General features: G+C 45.8%; 1 protein-coding gene across 1 annotated transcript in view; it reads left to right on the top strand.

Annotated features, from left to right (window-relative positions):
- The first annotated feature begins 346 nt into the window (after nucleotides 1-346).
- APBB2 (amyloid beta precursor protein binding family B member 2) overlaps nucleotides 347-14,637 on the top strand; it is a 324,017-nt gene continuing 309,726 nt past the window's right edge. Inside the window, exon 1 of the mRNA XM_036031648.1 lies at nucleotides 347-556. The gene's annotated coding sequence lies outside the window, so the exon portion shown is untranslated. The remainder of the gene's footprint in view (nucleotides 557-14,637) is intronic.

Raw genomic sequence — 14,637 nt, 5'->3', positions numbered from 1 at the left:
AGGGAATGCAGACAGGAAGAGAGACTAGTCTGGGATAAGGTTACCCAACTGCCTTTTAGTGCAGACAGATGCCAGACCACATGGAAGCGATATCCCGCTGCATCCTGACTCCCGCAGGCATTTGGGTCTCCACACCCTAGGCCCTACCGCCTCCTAGCCATCTTCCCAGAAGATGGGGGGTACCCCGCGTCTCTGATGGCCCGCAGCCTCTGCCTGCAGAGGTCGCACTAGGCGCGTGGCCCGCCCCACTGCTCCCCGGCCTCCGCCCTCGGTCCCGCCTTTCTCCTGGTTCATCCCCCGCCCGGCCGGGCCCCTCCAGCCTCTCCTCTCGCAGCCGCCGCCAAAGCCTGGAGAAGTGGAATCTCGCTGGCGTTGCTCCCAGCTCGGGACTCGTGGAGTGGCACTGGGCATGCTCAGTCGCCGGAGCCCGTCCTAGGCTCAAGTAGGAGGAAGCTCGTGTGCTGCACCCGCAGCTGATCCGGGCGCTTGGTGGAGGGCGAGACTGGAGCGGAGCTGTCGGGCGCCGTAGCTGAGGCGAGCACTGCGCACACCACCGGTGAGCCTCGCGTTCTTCCTTGCTTTTGCCCTGGACCCCGCAGCGGGCCGGGAGTGCTGGCGAGAGACCCGGGCAGTGGCGTGCGGCGAGTGGCTGCGCATAGTCCCAGCGGCTGCTCCTGTTCTGGTCCCGAGGGCTGCGCGGCCACTGCCGTCCGCCCAGCCGCAGCCACAGCTGCTGCAGCTGCTGCCGCATCTGCAGCTGGCGCCAGCTACGGAGTCCCGTGCGCCCTGCACCCGTGCCGCAGGGCCGGGTGGCAGGGCGATTGCGGGCTTACTCCTTGACTTCCATCCCTTTTGCTTTCCGGCGCTCTCTTTTCCGGGCATGGCAGGGCCTGGGGTGGCAGAGACAGGCTTGGAGGGGGTGCGCTGGGGTGGGGGCTGCGGAGAGGAAAAGTGACGGTGGGCGCGGGCGAGGGAGAGCGCACACCCCCTACCCTGGCACCGTCCTTTGCTGTGCGGCTGGGCTCCCCCGCCTGGGGCGGCAGCGCGCTCCTGCCGGGGAGTTGGAGACCGGGCTGGCTTCTGGGGGGTTCAGACACCAGCCTATGAGAGATCAAAGGGGGAAAAGTTCATTTCTCCCCTCGGAGGCAGAGAGGGTTTTAACTAGAAAATGGCTGTGCGAAGGGGACGAGTCAGGAAAGCTGGCCATTGAGTCCAGAAAGCCCCTCCGCTGCTTGTGGGGCGGAATGGAGGGTTGAAAGCTAGAAATGACATTTGTGCGATGAAAACCTTGCTGGATGGAGGCATGATGCGGAGGGTAGTCCCGTACAATGAAAGGTGGTCTCGACCTCGGGTGCTGAGAGCAAGCAAGCGAGCGAGCTGAGGAGTCAGGGGCGAAAGGCCGAGGAGGCGTGGGACCTGAATTCAAAAGATAATACATTGGGGAAATCAGATTTAGAGTTGGAGCCGTTTTGTCAAGTCAAGTTCTGCGCAGCTCAGAGGCACGTCTGTCACAAACGTTTTTGGCTGGAACGAGTGGTTGGAGAGAGCCGAGATGGAGAGGAGAAGGTCAGTGTCTTGGGCTCCCACGAGAGCGGGCTCTGGGAGGGCACAGTTTTGTGCAGGAAGTCTCTCAGCCACTGGCTGTATTTACATTGTACCTGATGGCTTAGGTGAAATACCTAAAGAATGATCATACAATGATGTCAGCGGTGGTGTACGGATTCCAAGAAATGAGGAAACTTTGTGAGGTTGGCATTGGTTTGTAATTTGTTTTACTATTGCACTGATTTAAAAAAAAACTGTGGCATCTTGATCTATGGTTCTGGATTTGGGTCTGTTAAATCTTTGTGTTTTTTTTTTTACCCTTGTTATGGATTTATATATCAAATGTTGTGCTCAAATGTCCGTGATAATTAAGAGTATCTGAATTCATGTAGCTGGCCTTTAAGGAACAGGCGGTCCATGAGAGGGGATTTGCCTATGATCGTAGGTAGCAGCTTTGTTGTATTTTCAGTTTGTAGCTTGAAAGCAATATTTGCTCAACACGTGTGTATCGTTAACTTACAGAAGCCTAGAAATGGCACTGTTTTGAAAGGATGGCATTTGTCAAGAGGATGAGGCACCGCCACGCTGGGGGAGATGCGGAGAGAACACAGGGGGCAGTAGAGTACAGTGGGCTGGTATCAGAGCATTGCACAAGGGGAAACAGATGCAGGGTTTCTACGCTGTGGTGTTCATGGATGGTTGGCAAAAGCACTCAGGGTCTTCAAAACCCGGGATGTCCCTAGATGCTTGCTCAGAGCCTTTGCGAGAGGACTCTAAAGTTGAGATTCTTTTCCAGGGAAGGTGTTTATATATCTTATGCTATTCTCTCATCCAAAGCATACTTTTAACTAAATGAGTTGCCTCCATGGAGCCAGCGCCATCCCGCTTCCTGAAACTTGTATAAAGTGGTAGTGGAAAGGCTCCATGAGCTTAAGGGTAAAAGACTGGTGTTTTACACTTAACCGCAGTGATATGAATACAGGCTACAAAGTTATTTAAGAAAAGACTACTAAACATTGCAAGACTCCACCTGTACACAGATAACTGTTTTAAAACTGGTACTCTTTTTATGCCATGTTTAAACTTTTGATGACAATGTTCTTTTCCTGCTACCGGAAAAAACGGTAAACATTGACTTTTGCCCTCCACCCCCAGCAGGAATTAATACTGAAAACCTTGCTTTAACATTGGAATAGTGTTATGTTGATTACCCTGAACTGAGGATATCTAAATTTGTCTTTTAAGAAAAATGCACTGTTCTCTCTGTATGCCTTTTTCAGTTACACTTTTAAAATATACATTTCAAAAATAAAATGCAATATCCTGATGATATAACATCTTAAATTTTCCAGGAGTGGAGGACAGACTTTTAGGAAAGTGTATCAGGAAGATATTTCTAGGTATGTGGATGATACTTATTTTCCAACCCTCGGTGAAGGAAACAAGCGTTTGTTCAATGCTTCCGATGTGTCAAGTCTACTGTTAAGCTCCTTACACGTATTATCTAATGTGTCAGTATCTTTGACATGAATGTCAGCTTCTCAAGAAAGCCCCTCCAAGAAGGTGGGGAGTTCTTTGATTGTACAGCAATAGAACTTAAAAGTTTTATCTCATATGAGAATGTTTTCAACTGGCATCATTCTTATGTGGTTAAGCATCTCTTGTAAAACATCTTTGATTTGTGATTTGGAATTAGATTTGATTGGAATAGCCTGTCTTCAGACTGATCTGAAAATTTTTAAGAAGCTTCCATTTTGTATTTATTTATTTTCAACACTGTTGTACTATCAACACACAAACTTAAATGTAAGGAAAACAAATCCAGATTACCCATTTTCATTTTAATGTGTTATTAGTGCGTGTTCTGCATGTTGACATGGGTTGGTGGCATTTCTTTCAGCTAAAGTGGGTTTTCGGAGGCAGAGTGCCAGACCTTCCATAATTAAGGGTGTAGTGAGATTTGGTGAGAGGACCACCAACCAGGGGCTTCCAAGGCTTGTCTTCTGGGCCAGGCTCATCCACTAGTTTAATGTACTGTGTGACGTTGGGGAAGCCAGCATACTTCTCTGGGCCTCAGTTTTTCTCATCTGTAAAATGTAGGAGTTGCTGCAGAATGCACCCTCTGGATGTCTGTTGGGTTCTTCTTGTCCCGGTCCAAGGGTCTGTGATACAGCCGTTTGATGAGTGGGGACTTCGTGTAAAGTATTAGATGAAGCCGATTTTGTGTTTCAGTAAGTCTGGCTTGTCCAGCTTTGCCGAATGCCCTTCCATTTTTGGCCTATTCCTGCCTCCCTTTTAGTTTTTATTTGTTAAAGAATGTCCTAAAATTAGTTCTCTGTGCCCCCACCAAGGCCAGGTAGAAGATAAAGTAATGATTTGGTTTGGGTAAAGCACATTGGATATTTAAAACTTTTGTAGCATCTTCTGAGGGGAGACGCTGCTCTTGGTCAGCCTGAGAAAGAAACCTCCGTGGGGACTGCAGACGAGGGTGTCCTGTGCCTCGGGTGCTGGGGCCCGTGCACATGACATTTTGTTTGACAGCCCTTTCCCATGCCCCTGTCCTTTGTCTTCAGCCCTCGCTCAGAAATGCAGCCCTTGGTCTCTGGCTTACAGTGATCATTTCATGTTAGCACCGCCACTGCATTGGGTAGGTTTCCACCGTCTGCTGCTGCGGTAGCAGGAGCTATGGCTGTCGGAGTGTGCTCACACATTGTTGGCAAGATCATGAACTTTTGGGGGGACAAGCTATGATGATGGGGCACACAGCAAAGGAAACCGATCCCATTTGGTATTTTGAGTGCACTTTGCTTTCAAGATGGTCAAAAAACTCAGCCTCATTAACCTTTAAGTGAGGTAGGTGAGGAGAAGCCACAGTTGTTATCTGAATTTAAAGAATTGATATTAATGGACAGTGAGTCTGGAGCTTCTGATCAGAATCAGGCTCCGAAGTTTACTGGGCCCCCGCTAGGAGTGGAGCCGTAACTCTAAACACTAGATGAGGAAGAGCTGGGAGAGAGGAATGACGGACAGGGGAGAAAGTCAAGTCATCACGACTTGGCAAGTCATTGGTGGTAGATGCCTTTGGGTGAGGAGACAGTCCCTTTCTACGCAATCTTATATCCATAAGATGTGACTCTCACCCAGACTGCTCAGCACTGAACAATCGCTAGGGCAAGCATTGCTTTCATCATCAGGAAGCAAGTCCCAACGTATAATTTATTGGTGTATAAAATACAGAGATTTGTGTGGACCAAGAGGGGAAGAGAACATGGAAAAAAATGAATGGTATGGAGTTATGATTAAAGGTTTTCTCCGTTGTTTATTAATAATTTGATAGTGGTTATAAAAAAAGTGAACTATTCTGTCCTTTGCCTCTTACAGAAATCTTGCAAAATTTGGTCTGCTACGTAATAACTGAGGTTTTTGAAGCGTATTTCTACCGGAAAGTATGCTTTAGGAATGCTTAGAGTGAGAGGAAGAGTGGTTTTGTTTCTTCCTTTTAAAATTGCCTGAGAAGAGTGGGGTTTTGGAACTGAGCTAGAAGTGTGCACTTAGGAGGGTGAGGTTGGGGGCAACTTGCAGAGCTCCAGAGAGTGAAGGGAAATGAAACGCCCTTGTTGAAGAAGGAAAGCCTGGCATTACTGGTGGTATGGGATGTGGCGTTCACAAAGCTGTTGCCCCATGAATCAGAGTTTCAATTCTGTACAATTTAAAAGTAACTGAGTGTCTACTGTATGCAAAGCGCAATGCTAGGCCCGCTTGTTGTCCGTTGGTGATGTTTTTGCTGTCCTTATCAAAGTGATAATGATGATGATGATGCAGTGAAAATTGCTTAAGTGTGTTCAAATGAGAAGATCAGTCCTTTTCTCTGAGATTATATCCTTCCAATTTGGGGTAATTTTTTTTTTATGAATTGATGGGAATATTTTTACTTGGCAGCTTAATGGTCCATGAAATGGATAAGTCTGGGAATCCAGGCCTGAGATGTAGACAGCCCAGCCCTCAGGATCAAGTTGAAGAGTGGGGGCCAGGTCACACTGGAGCTTGTGGGTGGGCGGATGGAGCCTCTGGGCCTTCCAGGAATGTAGTCACTGGTACAGACCCAAAGTCCTAGGAGGACTGAGAAGAAACTAATTTTGAAAGTGCTCTGGGAACCAGTGAGTATTTTTGAATTATAGCCTAAGAATGACAAGGAAAGCGCCAAGATGAAACATGAGGGTCTGAGAGAGCAGAAAGCACTAGTAACTGAAATGTGCGTTTTATTTTAGCAGGCCTCCAAGTGATGCATCTTGATGTTTGCTTCCTTGCATGCAGGCCTTTTCCTACCAGAACAGCACACTTTAGCAATTGGGGGCTGGTGATTGTAGGAAATGCTGATGGATTCAAAGCCATAGAACCAAGATTTGTGTAACAGCCAGGTTGGTTGGGACCTGTGCAGTATCATACCGTCCAGGGTGAGCCTTGATGCGTCTCTAGAAGAAGCTTAAGAATAATTTGCTCATGGAATTGACAAACTTAAATTATTTCTGAGTTTTAAATAGTAGCTGAAGAAAGTAACATAAACATATTACTGATAATACTTGATGGGTGGGTGGGTGGGCTGGAATGGGAGTAAAGGACAGAAAACTGTACTTGAACAATGATTAAAATAAAATTAAAAAAAATCTGTGCCGATCATAATACCATACCATTAATATTGTGGAGCTCTTATTTTGTACTAAAAGCTTTATAGCTGTTATCCTGTGTAATCCTTACAAAACACTATGGTACTGTTCCCATTTTAGAGGTAAGGAAACTGAGGTTCTTTCACTAAAGATAGCACAGTGAACACGGGCACTTGCTCTGCAGTTATAATCAATACAGAGGAGTCCATGGGTTGCTGAGGGACTGATAGGATGAAGCAGAAACATTAATTCATTAATGAAGGGTCAAATATGTGCTTGGTGCTGTGTAGGAAACATTTCATTTAGTCTTTTGGGTTATTTCCTTCTTTCCTCTTTTGTAGGTGGGGAAGCCTGGGCTCAGGAAAGTGAAAGGACTTTCCCAGGCCTCAACAAAGCCTGTGCTCTTCTTTCCACCACACCACGAAACCTTCCTTAAATTCAGCATTTGGGGAAAAAGTGAAAATTTCACCTTTCGTTCATTTTCAAAATGGATGTTAGCTTAAATCTTCATGTTTAATGGTGGGACCATTTCCTCCAAATTATGGCCCCGACGTGCATTTCTTTCATCTGAACACAAATTGGGTAGTAGGAAAATCTAAATATAATAAATTACTAAATATGTCTGAAAGTTGAGGTTGCTGTGTTGAATCTCTCTAGGCAGATTCTAGTCTAGAATGTTTTTATTGTAAATAAAATACACAGGAGTCTGATTCACTGTCATGTGCCAATTATGAGGCAATGTTGGGATGACAGAAACTTCTGGTGACTGGAAAAAGATGAGGTGATGATTTCAAGGCTTCTGCAGCAGCCGTGTGGCCAACTAGAGACTTCCGGCGTTAGGGTGGTGGGTCTGGAGAGAGGACCCCGGCACCCTGGATGATGGGGCCTCTCCTTGGGAGCATCTGGTGTACTCCTGGGTGCTGGCTCTGTACTTAACCCTCTGATCTTCATTTGGTTTCCCAAGTAGACTTTTGTCCTGGACAAGTCAGTGACCCTGCCGCACTGAGTATCCCAATTTGCGTGGCAGTGCCATTTGTCGGTGGAAGTGAATAATTAGAATTTCCTTAGCATGAATTAGCTTTCTTGAGTTGATTATATTAATATATATATATATATATATATACACCTCAGTATACTAATATAACTAAACTTTTGAATATAATAGGCATCGTGTGGACTCATAGTGATACTTCAGAAGCACTGATTCAACTTCAGATTTCTCTAATGACCTGACCAGAACCTCTTATCCTCCTCAAGAACCAAGTTTTATTTCTTTATGCCTTTCTCACACCCCTAGTGAACACAGAGATGTGTCCATTTGTTGACACCCAGAACCCTCAGCCTCACTTGTTCATGCCTTTGTTCAGCAAACGCTCATTGAGCATGCGCTTTGTGCCAGGCACTGTATGGAGTTCAGGGAGATGGAGAGAAACATTGCCAGAGCGTTGGTTGTCAGGTGCTGCACCAAGGCATGCGTGTGAAGCTCTAGGCAGTGGCGGGAAGGAGGGCTGCCCCACTCTGCTGGGGTAGTGAGGTCTCACGGAACAGGAGCTGTGGCAGGGGACTTCTGTTGTAGACCCCCAACTACAGAAAACCCTTCCGCTGTCTCCTTTTCCATTTTTCCTTCACTCAGTAGAACCACTGTAGCCTGTTTCTTCTACACAGGATTTACGACTCTTTCCATAAGGGACCTAGAGATTTGGCCTTTGGGACCTAGTGATTTGGCCTTTCAGATCTCTACAGCAGCGATTCTCACGGCAGTTTTGCCCTCCAGGGAACCTTTGGCAATATCTGGAGACATTGTCCTGGCTGTGGGATGAGTACTAACTATGTCATCATCTAGTGAGCAGAGGCCAACAATGCCACCAACCACCCTGACGGTGCAGGCAGAGGCCAGCCCTAGGTGGATGGAGGCAGTGGGGATTTGGTTACAAGCCAGAGTCTTAGGGCTCCAGTACTGCTCCACGGTTGAATAGCCATGTGACTGTGGACAGTGGAATTATACTTGGACAACAGAATTCACAGTGCCTCCGTTTCCTCATCCAGAAGTAGGGGCATGGGTGATGTCTGTGTAACATGCATATGAGAAATTGATGAGTTAATATCTGATACATGAACAATGTTTGGCATGAAGTAAGACCTGAACAGTTATTTTTAGTTTTAAGTGAAAACTTGAACTGTTGACTCCAAAGAGCTTGAGTTCAGAGACTCTGGGGGTGGCAGCTGAGCTTGTGGCATCACTGGGCAGTAAGCTTTGGTGTAAGAATGGGCCAGTTTTTTTCCTCTGGTTCCTGTTTGTCTGTGGGTTTTATTTTCCACTGTTTTCACCTTTTGAGCCTAGGACTTTGGGTAGCCTTGCCTTTCATTCCCTTTTTCTCCTCAGGGACCCAAATTTGTGCCCTTGATGATCCTCCCCCCAGAGGGCTAAGAAATGTATTTATGATTTTCCTTAGCTTTGTCTATTTTGGGAATAGTGAGAAAACAGGAAGCAGGTCAGGGGAGATGTCGCATTACTTCCTGATTGCCACAGCTCCTTCCTTTATAACATTCCATGCAGGACTGAGAGGCAGGTGGTAGTGCCTACTTAGAAACTCTTCCTTCTCCGCCCACCAGCTCCACCTCCGAGTTAGGTGCCTGCTGCTTCCAAAATACCCCGTAATTGGGTCACACCGTTATCTGCCTGCTTGAAGTCATTTCTAAAAATCAAAGCAAAGATGCAAAACTGTGTCAGCGGGATATGAGATGTCTCCATCCTCTACTGCCAGGCTTTGCAGAGTTGCTCTGAAGCAAACTTGTTATCTCAAATAGGGACCCGTCTGTGGCCCAAACCTGCACCTCACTTTCGCTTGCAAAAGCACTCCAACCGTGGATGGTCCTTTGTGACTTTCCCCAGGGCTCCACTCAACAGGTCAGGTTTCCTGTTGAATTCTCATAACATAATTGACTTGAAAAGATTTTCATTCAGTGGTTTGGATGCAGCAAACAGACTAGAGAAAAATTAAGAAGTTCTGCTGTAATAGCTTTGTCGTTCCTTCCTATGACACAGTCATCTCTCCCCTGACTGAGAGCAGTGGCCTCTCATCTCAGTGGCCTCCTGGCTTGGCTAGCTCCATTCATTCAGTTTGGCTTTCCACGTGCTGGGGTGGGCGTTCTTCCAATTGCTGCCTGTGGAGACTGACCAGCATGGAAACTGACCAGGATGGCCACTGCCCCTGCCTGCTGGGAGCTGTCAGTTTATGGGGAAAGACTGACAGCTGAGTAAAGAACTAACTATGATAAAATGTGACGTGTGCTACCAGAAGTACATAGTGCTTCCCAGAGTAGCACCTGCCCTGGTTGCTGTGGAGGGCGTGTCAGCGAAGGCTTCCCAGGGGAAGGGATGCTCACTCTGTCCCATGATGTTCCCGGCTCCTCTGTCTGTGCAGCTGTGTGAGGCACCCCTGACTCCCTGCACCCTCCTCGAGCCCTGCTGGGTCTGATGGTGTGCCTCCACTTGACTTCTGACCACCACTGCCTCTGTAGGCCCAGGAGTCTGCAGCTGCCTTCTCCTTGGCCTCTGTGGGTTTGTTCTCTACACTCCCTCCAAGGTGATCTTCTGAAATCGTCTGCAGGTCTGGGTTTGCCCATCCCAACCCTTCAGGGGCCCCTGGCTGTCCTTTGGGTGAAGTCCGGGTGAGCCCCATGACGCCACACCTGACACCCACTGTGATCCCCTGTGCTCTCTGTCTCACACGCTGAGCTTGATCTTACAACAGGCCAGGTTTCCTGTGGCCTTCAGGCATTTCTGCTCAGTTCCCATGGCCTGCAGCCACCCTTTCTGTCTGTTCTTTACCTGCTTGACTTTTGCTCCTCCTTCAGGAAGCAGCTGAATCATCAGCCACCTCAGTGTGCGTCAGAATGACTTGAGGGCTTGTTCAAACACACGCTGCTGGCCCCACCTTCAAGTTTCTGGTCCCTAGGACTACAGGGTGGCCCGATGAAGGTCCACACTTTTAATAACCTCCCAGCTGCTGCTGCTGCTGCTGCTGCTCTGGGCCCGCACTTGGAAGACCACTGGGGCGCATCGTTAGAGGGCGGCTGGTTCTCCTTGCTCCCACTGTGAGCTCCTCACGCCCACTTACACCACAGCTCTGCATTGCCACCCTTTCCTGTCCTGGCTCCTCTTCTGGCCTGTAAGCCTCTGCCGGGATTCACTGCTGCTGCTTCATCTTCGTGCTCCCAGTGCTTAGGAAGTCCTGGGTGCTCAGTAAGTATTTGTCAAAGAATGAATATATGCAAGAAAAACAGTTTTATCTGGGAGGCTTCAATAAATATGCCCCAGGACAATTTTTAGTTGTTAGTTTTCCGGAGAATTTATCCCCAGTTATGATGATGTAGTCTTATAGCAGGATTTTAATGAGGTCAGTGGGAGTTTAGTTAACATGAGAGCCAGTTAACTAGGTGGTTTTGTGTACAAATTCCAGAAAGGCCTAGGGGAGGAGCTCACTTTACACTCATTGTTGTTCCTGGAATGACTCAAATATACGTAGTTCCAAAATTTTATAGTGACTCAGTCTGAAAATATGTGTCCAAAGGAAATGTCAATGTCATTTAATTTAGCAACTGTAGCATAAGCATGGTCTCTTTATTTGAAATAATAAAATAATATTGAACTGAAATTAAATATAACCAGATGCTTAAGTACTCATTTCTGCAAGCCAGAGGGAAGGATAGCTGGAGCACTTCATTTACTACTCAGTCTGCATACTTTTATTGAGCATCTACTATGTGCCGGTAGGCTCTAGGGATGTGGCAATGAGTTAAACACTCTCTGCAGAGTGCCTGGTGGGCTCCTTTAGATCAAGTGGCCTGAGTAGGTGACTGTTAAGCTGTGTCCTGAGTTGTCACAGTAAGTGATGGCCATGTCAAGTTCATGACATGGAGAGGAGCAATTTCATGCCCAAAGAATGGTCCAGAGGGCCTTACTGTAAAACATCTCTTCAAGGAGCCCTGCTGCTCCTGTAGTCCTGACCCTGGATTGATGTCACCTTAGTCCTGTGCCTTCTTTTCCAGATCTCAGTTCTAACCTTGTTTCCACAGTCTCTAAAGCAGTACTTCCCAAAGTGTGTTCACCGAAACCCAGGGGTTTGGAAATACATTGTGAATAAAGGTTTCTACCATCAAGTTCCTTCTCTCTTCCCATTAACATATTCCAGAAGGCCTGCTGAAAAGGAAATTGTTAGTTTCATTTAATTCAGTGTTTGTATAGTTTCCCCGGAACTAGTGATTCTTGGTATACACCTTGGACAACCAGCTCTAAGGTACTTCAAGCAACGGAGACTTCTCTCTGCTCTTCACCTTCCACCTGTCTGTGACTTTCTGATCATTGTAGTAGACTGCAGTGCCTGTGGCAGAGACAGGATTTGTCATGTTGGTTTTTTCCTTGTGACTTGTGCCCAGCTGGTCAGTCCCACTGACTCTGGTCCAGAGGTGAATGGCATGTAGAGTCTGGGAGATTATTCACATTTGCTGTGTCAGGAAGGAGAGGGCTGTAGCGTCACGTGGGACTCAGGCTGTTTTTTTTGTACATGCTTTTGCCTTAGTTATATAGCCAAGAGTGGTTTTGGACTTGAATTGTTCAAATTATGACGACATCCTTTCTTCTTTGGGTACTTAGATATTACCATGGATGTCAGCTAACCCCAAGTAGAAGTAGGGAGGGAGGACTGGCCTGTTGGAGTTGCTAAGGGTGAGCATTAGGTATGAGAAATATAAACTTGAGGTCAGGCTTAGTTAATATTGTTTTGGTTTTTTGCTGACATTTTGGAATTTTAATCCCAACTTAAAAATAATAACTTTTAGATCTTCTTTTGGTTGATATATGTTTAGTTTTGGTCCTTCCTGGAGTCAGAGCGGATGGTGTGGATCTGTCTTTTTGAAGAGTTTTATTCTCTGATCATCTTTACGGTTCTAGTTCTGCAGGGCAAACCATTAAAGGGATGAGGTGGGGCAAACTCACTAAAAATAGGGCAGGAGGCTCTGTCCTGTGCTTCTGACGTTTTTATGCTTGGGGCAGTTTTTAGAAAGATGCTGGGATACTTAACTGAGAAGAGGATTAAAAGAAGCTGCAGATTTACCCCTGGCTGGTGGTTCAGTCGGTTGGAGCATCCTCCTATAACACCAAAAGGTTGTGGGTTCAGTCCCCAGTCCCGGTGCTTTCGGGAGGCAACTGATTGATATTTCTTTCTTGCATGGATGTTTCTCTCTTTCTGTTGCTTCCTTCCTCTCTCTCTCAAATCAGTAAATATATCCTCGGGTGAGGTTAAAAACCGGAAAAGAGAAGCTGCAGATATAGAAGGAACACCCAGAAACAGTCTACCCAGGAAGGAACATGGTCTGGACCGCTAGGGAGAATTCAGGCGTGGCATTGCCAGGGTTGCATGTAGTTCTGGGAACCTAGTTTATGTTCGGAATGAGTGGCCCCTCTGGGTCCCCTTAGTTGGGGTGCTCTGTTCACAGTGCTTGTGCTCTCTCTCGATGAGACGGGAAATTCAGCATGAACAGTGGCTGTGTTGGATACCATGACCGTGGACAGGGTCTCTGTGATTTCAGTAACTCCCGCGTTTCAGTTAACTCCTATATTTAAGTGAAGTGCATTCCAGTGGTTTGAGCAGACAGGGTGTGAGCCGTGGTGCAAGAGAAGTAGCACGCTCTGCTCTCACTCGTGAGACCTAGCGTCTGGGTCAGTGTCATTTTCTAAAAATGTCTTCTTTCTAGGACTTGAGGTTATTTCTACAAAAATAAATAACGGAAGTCGTGCACTCCATCAACTCTTGTATAATTGTCTCCTGATCAAAGTCATCTCCTGCTGGCTTGAGTTTTATTTCAGCTTAAATCATTTTCTTTTACTGGTACTAGATCCTGCTGTTATATATATATATATATATATATATATATATATATATATATATATTTTTCAAGCCACAAATAGAAATAAGAAACAAAAATAAGATGTGGAATTTTATTGAAGTTTATTTTTCCTTTTTTTAGTTCTGAGAACATGTGGATTGCAAGAAAAACCAATAAAAAACTGAGGAGAATGCTGATTTGTGGCATTATTATCTTTATTTCCTGCAGAGAAAACAAGATTTTCATTAGATGTTGCTGTGCTCTTTTCCACTGAGAGCTATAATAGTGGGATGGATGGCCGCATTTGGAGTTTATATACCTTTATATTTAACATTTAAGTGATTTCGTATGAACACTTGTGAAGGTGTTGTCTTCTCTCTGCACCAGCTACTAAACCGATATGGTACTTCTTGTGAAGAACAATTTCCTTATATGAGAGGGAAACTTCAGGCAATCTTAACTTATTTCTGCCATTGGGGCACTCGGTAGATACAAGTTTTCATGGAAGTACATTTATTTTTCTGTAGTGTTGACCTTGAATGTTAATTTTTGAAATGTTTGCACAGATACAATTTTGATAGTTAAAGCAGGGAGACATTCAACGTGATGTAATTATGAAAATTTCATTTGCACAAAGCAGAAGATCATGAGAGAATAAGTACAAATGAGGGTGGAGTGGTCCCCTGGTGAAGTTATGGGTGACTCTGTTGACTTTCTCTTCTTCCTCCTCAACTATCCTTAGTGGGTTTTTTAAAAGATTTTATTTATTTATTTTTAGAGAGGGAAGGGAGGGAGATAGAGACAGAGATAGAGATAGAGATAGAGATAGAGAGAGAGAGAGAGAGAGAGAGAGAGAAACATCAATGTGTGGTTGCTGTAGGTCATGGCCTGCAACCCAGGCATGTGCCCTGACTGGGAATTGAACCTGCGACACTTTGGTTTGCAGTCTGCGCTCAATCCACTGAGCTATGCCAGCCAGGGCTCCTTAGTGTTTTTTATGTCCTTTTAGTAATGAGTAAGTAAATGGGGGAAAAAAGAATGCTCCCATGTTCTTTTTTATTTCCTCTAGACGATGTACATTTCAGGGTGTTTATTCAGGGAGACTAACTGGGAAAAAAGAGAACTGGCCTTAAGCTCAGTGAAATAAACCAGTACAGAAGGACAGATATCGTGTGATGTGCTCAGGGTATCTGGAATAATCAAATCCATAGAGAAAGAAAGTAGAACGGTGGTTACCACAGGCTGTGGGGAGCAGGTAGTGGGAGTTATTACTTAAGGGGTCCAGAGGGTCAGTTGGGGAAAAGATTAAAAAGCTCTGAATGGTGGTGATAGTTATTCAACAAAATGTGAATGTACTTAATGCCACAGAACCATTTTGCAGATGGTAAAAATGGTAAATTTTGATATATATATTTTACCACAATAAAAATGTTTATCCAAAAAAAAAAAAAGAAAAAGAAAAGAATAAGGGAGAACTGGTCCCACGTCCTCTCCAGCCCAGGGACTGTGACCCAAGGAATCTTCCCTAATTATCCGTTGA

Source organism: Phyllostomus discolor, chromosome 1 (genome assembly GCF_004126475.2).
Source record: "Phyllostomus discolor isolate MPI-MPIP mPhyDis1 chromosome 1, mPhyDis1.pri.v3, whole genome shotgun sequence".
NCBI classification, from domain to species: domain Eukaryota; kingdom Metazoa; phylum Chordata; class Mammalia; order Chiroptera; family Phyllostomidae; genus Phyllostomus; species Phyllostomus discolor.
The sequence above is the reverse complement of the archived record's forward strand: the minus strand, read 5'-3'. Positions and strand labels throughout refer to the sequence as shown.